Here is a 10,691-nt window from a genome sequence, read left to right as displayed (position 1 = left end):
TCTCTCTCTCTTTCTTTCCCTCCCCCTCTGTTTATTTCCCTCCCTCTCTCTTTCTTTCTCTCCCCCTCCCTGTTTCTCTCTCTTTCCCTCCCTCCCTCTCTTATTCTCTTTCTTCCCCGTTTCTCTTTCCCTCTTTCTCTCTCCTTCTCTCTTTCTTTCCCTCCCCCTCTCTCTTTCTCTTTCTTCCCCCGTTTCTCTTTCCCTCCTTCTCTCTTTCTCTTTCCCTCCCTCCTGCTTTCTCTTTCTTCCCCCACCTTTCTTCCCCTCCTTCTCTTTCTCTCTCTTTCCCTCCCCCTCTCTGTTTTTCTCTCTCTCTTTCCCTCCCTCCCTCTCTCTTTCTCTCTCTTTCTTCCCCTGTTTCTCTCTCTTTCCCTCCTTCTCTTTCTCTCTCTTTCTTTCCCTCCCCCCTCTCTGTTTTTCTCTCTCTCTTTCCCTCCCTCCCTTCCTCTCTTTCTCTTTCTTCCTTCCCCCCCCATGGGGGGGCACCTAAAACTGGTGCTGGGTGGTGGGAATGATGCCTGAAGGCCGATGAGCCCAGGATCAGCACGCCATGCTCAGCTGGCTGGCAGAGAGGCATGGCATCCCAACACCGGCAGCTCCGTAGGAAAAGAAACTGCTTTTTTTTTTTTTTTTTTTGCTGAGCTGAATGCAGGGTTGCATTGTGGCATCGTAATGGGCTTCAGGAGGAGGACGGGATCCCATCTCCCCCATTGTGAAGTGCGCAAGTGAAAAAGTTCACTCAATCAATTCCAACTTCACGAGAATTTTTTCTTTCGCACCAGTGCTGGGTTTCAAAAATTTTACTACCAGTTCTATGGGTGTGGCTTGGTGGACGTGGCATGGCTTGGTGGGTGTGACAGGGGAAGGACACTGTAAAATCTCCATTCCCTCCCCAATCCAGGGGAAGGTTACTGAAAAATCCCCATTTCCTCCTGATCAGATGGGACTTGGGAGGGAGAGAATAGATGGGGGCGGGGCCAGTCAGAATTTTTACTACTGGTTCTCTGAACTACTCAAAATTTCTGCTACCGGTTCTCCAGAACTGGTCAGAACCTGCTGAAACCCAGCTCTGAAACACACCCAGGTATGAGTAAAACAAAACAAAAACACAACCCTCTCACCCCGAATCCTGAAAATTCCCTGCTAATTTCTGGCTAGATGCCAATAACATGAAAAGTGGTGGTGTGCATTGTATGTTGTGTAAATAATTCCAATTGTAACATACTCAATAAACCATGGCTTAATGTCGTGATGTCGAACCTATGGCACGTGTGCCCGAGGTGGCACGCAGAGCCATCTTTCTGGGTGCGCAAGCTGTCACCCAACTCACCTGCACTTGTGCATGCACGCATGCCCAGCTGGTGTTCAGGCCTCCGGTGCGCAGGTGCGCAATTCAGGAGGCCCAGATGGTCTTCAGAGCTCTCCTGCGCATGCACGCACATTTGTGCATGCGTGCGAGAGTATTTGCACACAGCACGCACGTGCGTAATGTTCACACATGTGCATTGTGTACATGAAAACCGCACGCATGCACAGATGGTGCAAGTACATGCGCAGCGCCCGGGGGAGCTGCATGAAACCTGCACACATGTGCAGATGGTGCGGTTGCGTGCACAGTGCATGGGGGTGAGCAAAAGCCACGTGCATGAGCAGTTAGTGCGGTTGCGTGCACAGCACACGGGGGCACACGTAGCTCACGGGGGAGGAGCCATGCGTTAGCACAGATAGCACACACACGCTCGAAGCGCGTACCTGTTTGGCACTCGGTGAGTAAAAGGTTCGCCACCACTGGCTTAATACAATGTATATACCAGGATGAGAACTACAGAGTTCAGGGGTCTGAGCACAAGGAAGTCCTTGTATCTTAAATTTTAACTGTCTTGAATTGATCCAAACATTTTAAGATTAGTTACCCCTGACTCCAGTCTAAAGTTCAATTTTTGGGGGGAAATAATGGTGCATTTAGTGATCATAATACATGCCATATAGGACAGTATGCACCAGTGGTGAAATGTAAAATTTGTTACTACCGGTTCTGTGGGCATGGCTTTGTGTGTGTGTGTGTGGGGGGGATGTGACTGAGTGGATGTGGCCAACTTTTTTTTTTTTTAACTTTTAAAACCATTTTTTCTACAACCTCTTCAGCTGAAGAGGTTGTAGAAAAAATGTTTTTAAAAGCCTCTGACGATCCCAGCCAAGCCGCGCAATCATCAGAGGCTTTTGTTTTTAACTTTTAAAAGCATTTTTTCAGCCGAAGAATTTGTAGAAAAAATGCTTTAAAAAAAAAAGCCTCTAATGATCGCGTAGCTCAGCTGGGCATGGGGGGGGACAGGGATTTTTGCTACCAGTTCTCCGAACCACCCGCCCTCTTCGCTACCGGATCGGTCCGAACCGGGAGCATTTCACCTCTGGTATATGCACCCTACCCTGAAAAGGTATCACAGCTCGTTCCTAACCTATTGGTGTTTCAAATGCCAATTCTGTATGTTTTTTTCTTTTATGAGCTCACTGCTATGTAATCTGGAAATGGATAAAGAACCTTTTGTGCTCCCGAAAGAAAATCTTGACAGCCTCATCTTACCAGTTCTTAAGGACACAAGCAAACTCTCTCTTTCTCGCAACTGCCAATCAAGTGCTGTTTGGAAGAAAACTAAATGAAATGTTTGGTGAGACCATTCTGGAAATAGGTGAGTGCCACTTAAACCAACAGACAAAAAGTAGGTTTTGTAGAAAAACAGCAAAAAGCTAGGTTTTATAGCAGGTGATATTTGCTATTGTAAACCTGGAAAATAATAAGACAAAAAAAAAAAAAAAAAGCAGTAAGCTAGGGGCTGCCACAAAGAAGAGGGAGTCAAGCTATTCTCCAAAGCACCTGAGGGCAGGAAGGCAAGAAGCAATGGGTGGAAACTAATCAAGCAGAGAAGCAACCTAGAACTAAGGAGACATTTCCTGACGGTTAGAACAATTAATCAGTAGAACAACTTGCCTCCAGAAGTTGTGAATGCTTAAACACTGAAAGTTTTTAAGAAGAGATTGGATAACCATTTGTCTGAAATAGTATAGGGCCATGATGGGGAACCTGTGGCACGCGTGCCACAGGTGGCATGCGTAGCCATATCAGTGGGCACGCCAGCTCAGCTCTGGCGTGCATGCGCGTGCCGGCCATCTGATTTTTGGGCCTTCTGGGACCACCAGAAGTAGGGAACCAGGCTGTTTCCTTCCTCCGGAGGGCATGGAGGGGGTGGGGAAGGCCTGTTTTTCTTTCTCACCTGGCTCCAGATCCTCTATTTGCATCTGGGGAGGGTGAAAACAGCCTTCCTCACCTCTCGGAGGCCCTCCAGAGGCCTGAAATGGCCCAGTTCCCAACTCCCAGTTGGACAGGAAATGACGTTTTTTGCTGTCCCCAGCCTCCAGAGACTCCTAGAGTGTCAATGGTGGCAAGGAAAGTTGTAAAGGGGGGCAAAACTCACTTAACACATTCTCGCTTTGCAACATAAATTTCGGGCTCAATTGTGGCCCTAAGTTGAGGACTACTGGTACCACTGAGAAGTATTTTAATTCCTGTTTTAAACTAACACTGCAGGCCAGGGGTGAAATCCAGCAGGTTCTGGAGAACTGGTAGCGGAAATTTTGAGTAGTTTGGAGAACTGGCAAATTGTTGTGACGCAGGCCCAAGTAGTTAATATTAAATACAAACAGTTCGAAAACAAACAAACTTTATTAGAACAGCTGAGAATTAACTCATTCTCAGTGTAGTCCAAATTAAATTAAAGCAAATTCTTCAAAACACCATTCCTCAGTTTATCACCTGACCTTGGGATAATTAGGCAAACTACCAAAGACTTCTCTTGGCAAAAGTTCAAAAGCAGAAGACGCCAACAAGAGATAAGTGCAGCAATACTATCAACGTTGTTTCCGACAAAGAGCCCAAGAGCCGTTGCTGGTCTTTTAAGCCTTATGGGAGGGGCCAATCATCTCTTGGCCCTATTCCCGAGTCTTCCTCTTTGCTTTAGTTGTTCTTGCCTTCTGGCAGCTCTTCTCATGCGTGCATTAGTAACAGGCTCCTTCTCTGCCTCTTTACTGTCAGCCTCTGGAGGCTCCGAAGTCCGTGCATCACTCCTCGATGGCCCTGGCCCCATCTCTGCCTCCGACGCAGAGCCCTCATCCGGGCCTTCCCCAGCCTTCAGGATTGGCCCATGTTCTTCCTCAGCCTCATCGCTGTCTGACTCCGCTGCCAGCTCCACAGGCTGCTGGCGGACCAGAACACAAATGCCACCTCTGGCTGGCCCCAGAGTGGCGTGGGAATGGAGATTTTGCAGTATCCTTCCCCTGCCATGCCCACAGAACCAGTAGTAAAAAAGAAAAATTGAATTTCACAACTGCTGCAGGCCCAAAAATTTTGACATGTTTGTTTATTACAATGCCTGATTTCTTTTGCAATGCCAATTATATAATGTCACCATGCCTGATTCCTGGAAATGTTTTTGGGCTGTCACTCCATCAGCAGTTTAGAAAGCTTGCCATAATGCTTGAGTCTTCCAGCCAAAAAAAATAAAAAATAAAAATCTTTTTCCGGAGCCTTATTACTTAAAAGACACAATGGCAAAAGAAAAGGGACAAAGAGGGAAGAGATAAAAAAGAAGCAAGGTTAAGAACCGGAGTTTTTTTTTTTAGGAATAACAATGGTCTTGTTCCTTTTGCCCAAGATGGCAGGTGAGAAGAAAACCACGAGGGTCCAGAAGGTCCATGCCAGCTGCAATCCGGTGCTGGCCCAAGGGATCGGGGGATATTCCTGGTTGGCCATATATGCATGGAAGGCCATGTACAAGCGGAAGTACAACGTGCCAGAGACAAAGATAGACAAAAAGAAGAAAGAGAAGGAGGCAGTCATTGTTACAAAGCCCTTTGGGGGTGATAAGAACGGAGGCACCCGGGTGGTCAAACTTCGCAAGATGCCCAGATACTACCCCACGGAGGACATTCTCCGCAAACTCCTGAGCCATGGCAAAAAAACTTTTGCCCTCCACAAGAGGCAGCTGCGGGCTTCGATTTCCCCAGGAACGGGGGTGATCCTTCTCATTGGCTGCCACAGGGACAAGTGGGTGATTTTGTTGAAGTAGTTTGGAAGTGGACTGTTGCTTGTGACAGAGCCAGAGGTTGGTTTCAGCAGGTTCTGACCAGTTCTGAAGAACTGGTAGCAGAAATTTTGAGTAGTTCAGAGAACCGGTAAATACCACCTCTGACTGGCCCCGCCCCCATCTATTCTCCGCCTCCCGAGTCCCAGCTGATCGGGAAGAAATGGGGATTTTGCAGCAACCTTCCCCTGGAGTGGGGATGGAATGGAGATTTTACAGTATCCTTCCCCTGCCACGCCCACCAAGCCATGCTACGCCCACCAAGCCACACCCACTGGACAGGGCCCCTGGCAATCAACTGTGTCCCTCTGTGCAGAGCTCACCAAAAGTTTGTCATTGCCACGTCGACTAAGGTTCATATCTCGGGGGTCAAAGTTCCAAAACATCTCAGTGACGTTTATTTCAAGAAGAAGAAGAAGAAGCTGCGTAAGCCCAAACATCAAGAGGGCGAAATTTTTGATACTGAGAAAGCGAAATATGAGATTTTTTTTTTTAATTTATATGCCACCCTTCTCTGGAGACTCAGGGCGGCTTACAATGCATTAAGCAATAGCCTTCATACTTTTGTATATTTATACAAAGTCAGCTTATTGCCCCCACAAACTGGGTCCTCATTTAACCTACCTTAGAAAGGATGGAAGGCTGAGTCAACCTTGAGCCTGGTGAGATTCGAACTTACAGTAATTGCAGACAGCTGGTGTTAATCACAATGCTTTTTTTAGTCTGCTGAGCTACCAGGCCCGTTTGCAGATCAGTGCAAGCCAGATTGCAGATCAGATTGCAGATCAGTGCAAGGCAGACCAGAAGATTGTGGACTCCCAGCTTCTGCCCGTCATCAAGAAGGTTCCTCAGCTCCAGGGCTACCTATGTTCTACCTTTTCACTCTCCAATGGAATTTATCCCCACAAATTGGTCTTCTGAATAGTCCGAAAATACCACAGTAAAAGTTGTGGGGGGGGGAATAAAACAACCACAACAATGGTCTTCTATTGAACAGACTGAATGGCAACAATTGAAGAAAAGCCACTGGATCCGAGGGACAATTTTTTTTCATGTCCATCTCTGCGGCTGTTCTGTTAGGGTTTGCTGCTAAGGAAGAACTGGGGGAAGCTTCCAATGGAATAATTTTTTCTAAGTCTTCTTTCTCACTGGTGACTTGATGGGGTCTTTATAGCGTCACCCAGACAATTTGGATCTGAGGCAACATAAAACCTATCCTCAACACTGTTCTATCAGTGTGATGGTGGTTGAATGATGCTATAGTCCGTCGGGACCTGAAGACTTGGCTGTTCAAGCAAATAGGCTGACTCTGATTCTGGGTTTTATTATTTATTATTTATTAGTTAATTTGGTTTAAAATGAGATATTGTTGTACATGTCTTTAACTTGTGTTCGCCTCCCTGAGTCCTTCTGGAGAAGGGGGGCATATAAATACATGAAATAAATAAATAAATAAATAAATAAATAAATAAATAAATAAATAGTAATGCCAAAATTGTGGAAACCTTTTGGGAAAAGTGTATTTTTGAGGTTTGATAGCTAATAACACCAGGGGTTTTTTGGAGTTTCAAGATAATCATATTCCACTCTTGGAATGGCCTCAGAATAGCCCAGACCTTAACCCAATTGAAAATCTAGGGAGCCGACTAAAGAAACTTGTTAGTCAGAAGCGATCCAGCAATAAAACCCAGTTAATAGAAGCAATCCTTCAATCAATCTTAGTTTCACATTATAACAGCTGCAGAACTAAAAAACTTGGGAAGACGTTGTAAGGCCGTAATTCACGCTAAAGGTTACCCAACTAAGTATTAACTGATGTGATAATTTTTGTATATCTCGTTTTTTCTACGTGTTTCATTTTTCTTCTTTATACAGTAACTGCTATTCGAATAGCAAATCCTTCATAAAAGTTATTGCATTACATTCTTGATTAAATTATCTTTCCATTGATATATAATTTTATGATATTACTCCAAAAAAAAAAAAGTGGTGTTATTAGCTAGTTTTAGAAAATATACTTTTCCCAAAAGGTTTCCACAATTTTGGCCACTACTGTACAACATCCTTTAAATCACTAGTAAGGAAATGACTTCTAATAGAACAAATGGAAACTGATTAAGGAGAGATTCAACCTAGAAATAAGGAGCAATTTTCTGACAGTAAGAGCAATCAACCAACGGAACAGAAGTTGCCTTCGGAAGTTATGGGAGTTCCATCACTGGAGTCTTTCAAGAAGAGACTGGACTGCCCTCTGTCAGAAATGGTGTAGGGTCTCCAGCTTGGGCAGTGGGTTGGACAAGATGAACTATAAGGTCCCTTCTAACTCTGTTATTCTATTCTAATAATGATGTCATAGCTATAAAGACCTTAGAAACCATTGAGCCTTGTCCTACAGAAAGTCAGATCGTTGCTCCATCAAGCTGTTGCTTGTATTCTTCATGGCTGGCTGGGAAATTTGGGAGTTGACGTCTACGCAGCTTAAAGTTGCCAAGGTTGAGAAACACTAAGCTACACGAACAGGTAGTGGCTTTGCAGGATTTTCAACCTGTCTTTCCCACCATGCTGGACATACTAGAGAATGAACCTGAAATGTTCTCATGGCATAGCAGGTTTTCTTCTCCTTCACACAACAAACAATTAATAGAATACTTAAGAGAATAACAGAAGTGGAAAGGACCATGAAGGTCTTCGAGTCCAACCATTTCAGACAAATTGTTGTCCAATCTCTTCTTAAAAACCTCCCATGATGGAACACCCACAACTTTTGGAGGCAAATCATTCCACTGATTAATTATTCTGTCTGGAAATTCTCCGTAGTTCTACATTGCTTCTCTCCTTTATTAGAATAGAGTAGGGTAGAGTAGAGTAGAGTAGGGTAGGGTAGGGTAGGGTAGGGTTAGGGTTAGGGTTAGGGTAGGGTTAGGGTTAGGGTTAGGGTTAGGGTTAGGGTTAGGGTAGAATGGAATAGAATAGAATAGAATAGAATAGAATAGAATAGAATAGAATAGAATAGAATAGAATAGAATAGAATAGAATAGAATAGAATAGAATAGCTTTATTGGCTAAGTGTGATTAGACACACAAGAAATTTGTCTCTTGTGCAAAAACTTCTCAATGCACATGCAAACCAACAGAGCATTAATAATTATAATGATGATACCAATAAGAGGGGAGAGTGGAGAAGATGAGAGGGATAATAATAATACCACAGTTATACAACATGGGTAAATTTCCTTAGAGATAAGACAATACTGTGAGGATTAGGGATTCAAGCAGAGTGGTGGCATGAGGGAAAAAACTGTCCCTGTGTCTAGTTGTTTTGGCATGCAATGTCCTGTACCAGAGACCTGAGGGAAGGAATTGAAAGAGTTTATGTCCAGGATATATCGGATCAGTAGATATTTTCTCAGCCTTCCTTCTGACCTGTACAATATACAGGTCTTCTAGGGAAGGCAACTTGGTTGCAATTGTTCTTTCTGCAGTTTTAACTAGTACCTTCCTTTTTAGTTTCCATCCATTGTTTCTTGTCTTGCCTTCAGGTGCTTTGGAGAATAGGTTGACCTCCTCTTCTTTGTGGCAGCCCCTTAGATATTGGAACACTGCTATCATGTCACCCCTAGTCCTTCTTTTCACTAAACTTCTTCTTGTTGTTGTTAGTTGCGAAGTCGTGTCCAACCCATTGCGACCCCATGGACAACATTCCTCCAGGCCTTCCTGTCCTCTACCTTCCTCTGGAGTCCATTTAAGCTCACGCCGACTGCTTCAGTGACTCCATCCAGCCACCTTGTTCTCTGCCATCCCCTTCTTCTTTTGCCCTCAATCTTTCCCAGCATCAGGCTCTTCTCCAGTTAATTCTTCTTTCTCATTAGGTGGCCAAAGTATTTGAGTTTCATCTTCAGGATCTGGCCTTCTAAAGAGCAGTCAGGGTTGATCTCCTCTAGGACTGACCGGTTGGATCGCCTTGCAGTCCAAGGGACTCAGAGCAGGAGTCTTCTCCAGCACCAGAGTTCAAAGGCCTCCATTCTTTGGTGTTCAGCCTTTCTTATGGTCCAACTTTCACAGCCATACATTGCAACTGAGAAAACCATCGCCTTGACTATACACACTTTTGTTGGCAGGGGGATGTCTCTGCTTTTTAGTGTGCTGTCTAGATTTGACATAGCTTTCCTTCCCAGGAGCATCTTTTAATTTCTTGGCTACAGTCTCCATCTGCAAATTCACTAAACTAGACATACCCAATTCCTGTAACTGTTCTTCCTTCGAAGTAATCTAACTAAACAAAACAGAACACTTGAGCTGTTTTGGTCACCAAACACTTGTCTAGTTCAGAGTTCAGTTTCATCCATAGGGGAATACCTTTGGCTAATTTACATCTTGGTTACGTGGGCCTGTGTCTGAGCACCCTGTCTGAACCAAACCGAAGTATATTGTGTTAATCCAGAAAATGTGTACATCACATTGAACCTTTATAGGAAAGGGTGGAGAGTGTGTGAACATTGAAGTCAATGTTGATTCCAGATAACTGCCTAGACAGGTCCCTGCAGTTTTCTTGCCAAAGTTTTTCAGAAGTATTTTGCATTTCCTCCTTCCTAGGGCTGAATGAGTGACAAGACCCAAGGTCACCCAGCTGGCCATGTGCCTAAGGCAGGACTAGAACTCACAATCTCCTGGTTTCTAGCCCGATGCCTTAACCAACACACAAAGTGGTTTTCTGTATATCTAACAATTTGGTGACCAGGTGAAGTGTATGAATGCAGCTTGCATGTGTAATAGATTGACTTATAACAGTTCATTTAGGGACAGTTCGAAGTTACAATGGCACTGAAAAAAGTGACTTATGACCATTTCTCACACTTACGACCGTTGCAGCTTCCCTATGGTCATGTGATCAAAAAAATCATATTTATGACAGTTGCAGTGTTCCATGGCCATGTGATCATCTCTTGCAGACCTCTGACCAGATTCACTTAACATCTTTGTAACTAACTTAACAACTGCAGTAATTCACGTAATACCTGTGGCCAGAAAGGTCGTAAAATGGGACAAAACTCACTCAACACTGTCTCGCTTAGCAATTTTGGGCTCAGTTGTGGTCGTACATTGAGGACTACCTGCAATTTGCAATCTGCAACGTCTTTTTAAAATAAAGTCCAGAGTCTAAAATAAAATGCTTTGCACTGTACACCTAATGCAAGCATCATTTGTGACATAGATGTTTAAAAGCTATAATATAGTGCCAATATAGAGGAAGGGGAGTCATGGAGATAGTGCTTGCAATTTTCCAACATCCCAGCTGTTGCCCCGTCTTCGTTCATAATAGACATGTATTTATGAATGAATGTCATTTACATGCTGCTTGGCATTCCCGCTTCTCTAACATTTCCTTGAAAGCTTTATTGTGTCTTGCTCACATGCAGATCGCATTCAGTAATGGCAGATTATGTAAGATTGACAAAGGAGCACATTGTGTGTGAGATTCTTGGAAGCTGACAGATAACCCCAGCAGCAGACTCAAGGAGGTGAACCTTTGGCAAACAAGACTTCGCCACTGGGAAG

At 44.2% G+C, this 10,691-nt stretch overlaps 1 pseudogene; it reads left to right on the top strand.

The window, feature by feature from the left end:
- The first annotated feature begins 4,706 nt into the window (after window positions 1-4,706).
- LOC139322746 (large ribosomal subunit protein eL6-like) lies at window positions 4,707-6,056 on the top strand (annotated as a pseudogene).
- The last annotated feature ends 4,635 nt before the right edge of the window (window positions 6,057-10,691 follow it).

This window comes from Pituophis catenifer, unplaced genomic scaffold, assembly GCF_029215685.1.
Source record: "Pituophis catenifer annectens isolate HBS135680 unplaced genomic scaffold, rPitCat1.0.hap2 SCAF_11, whole genome shotgun sequence".
In the NCBI taxonomy this organism is placed as follows: Eukaryota; Metazoa; Chordata; class Lepidosauria; order Squamata; family Colubridae; genus Pituophis; species Pituophis catenifer.
Note: the sequence above shows the minus strand (reverse complement) of the source record. Positions and strands in the feature narration are given on the sequence as shown.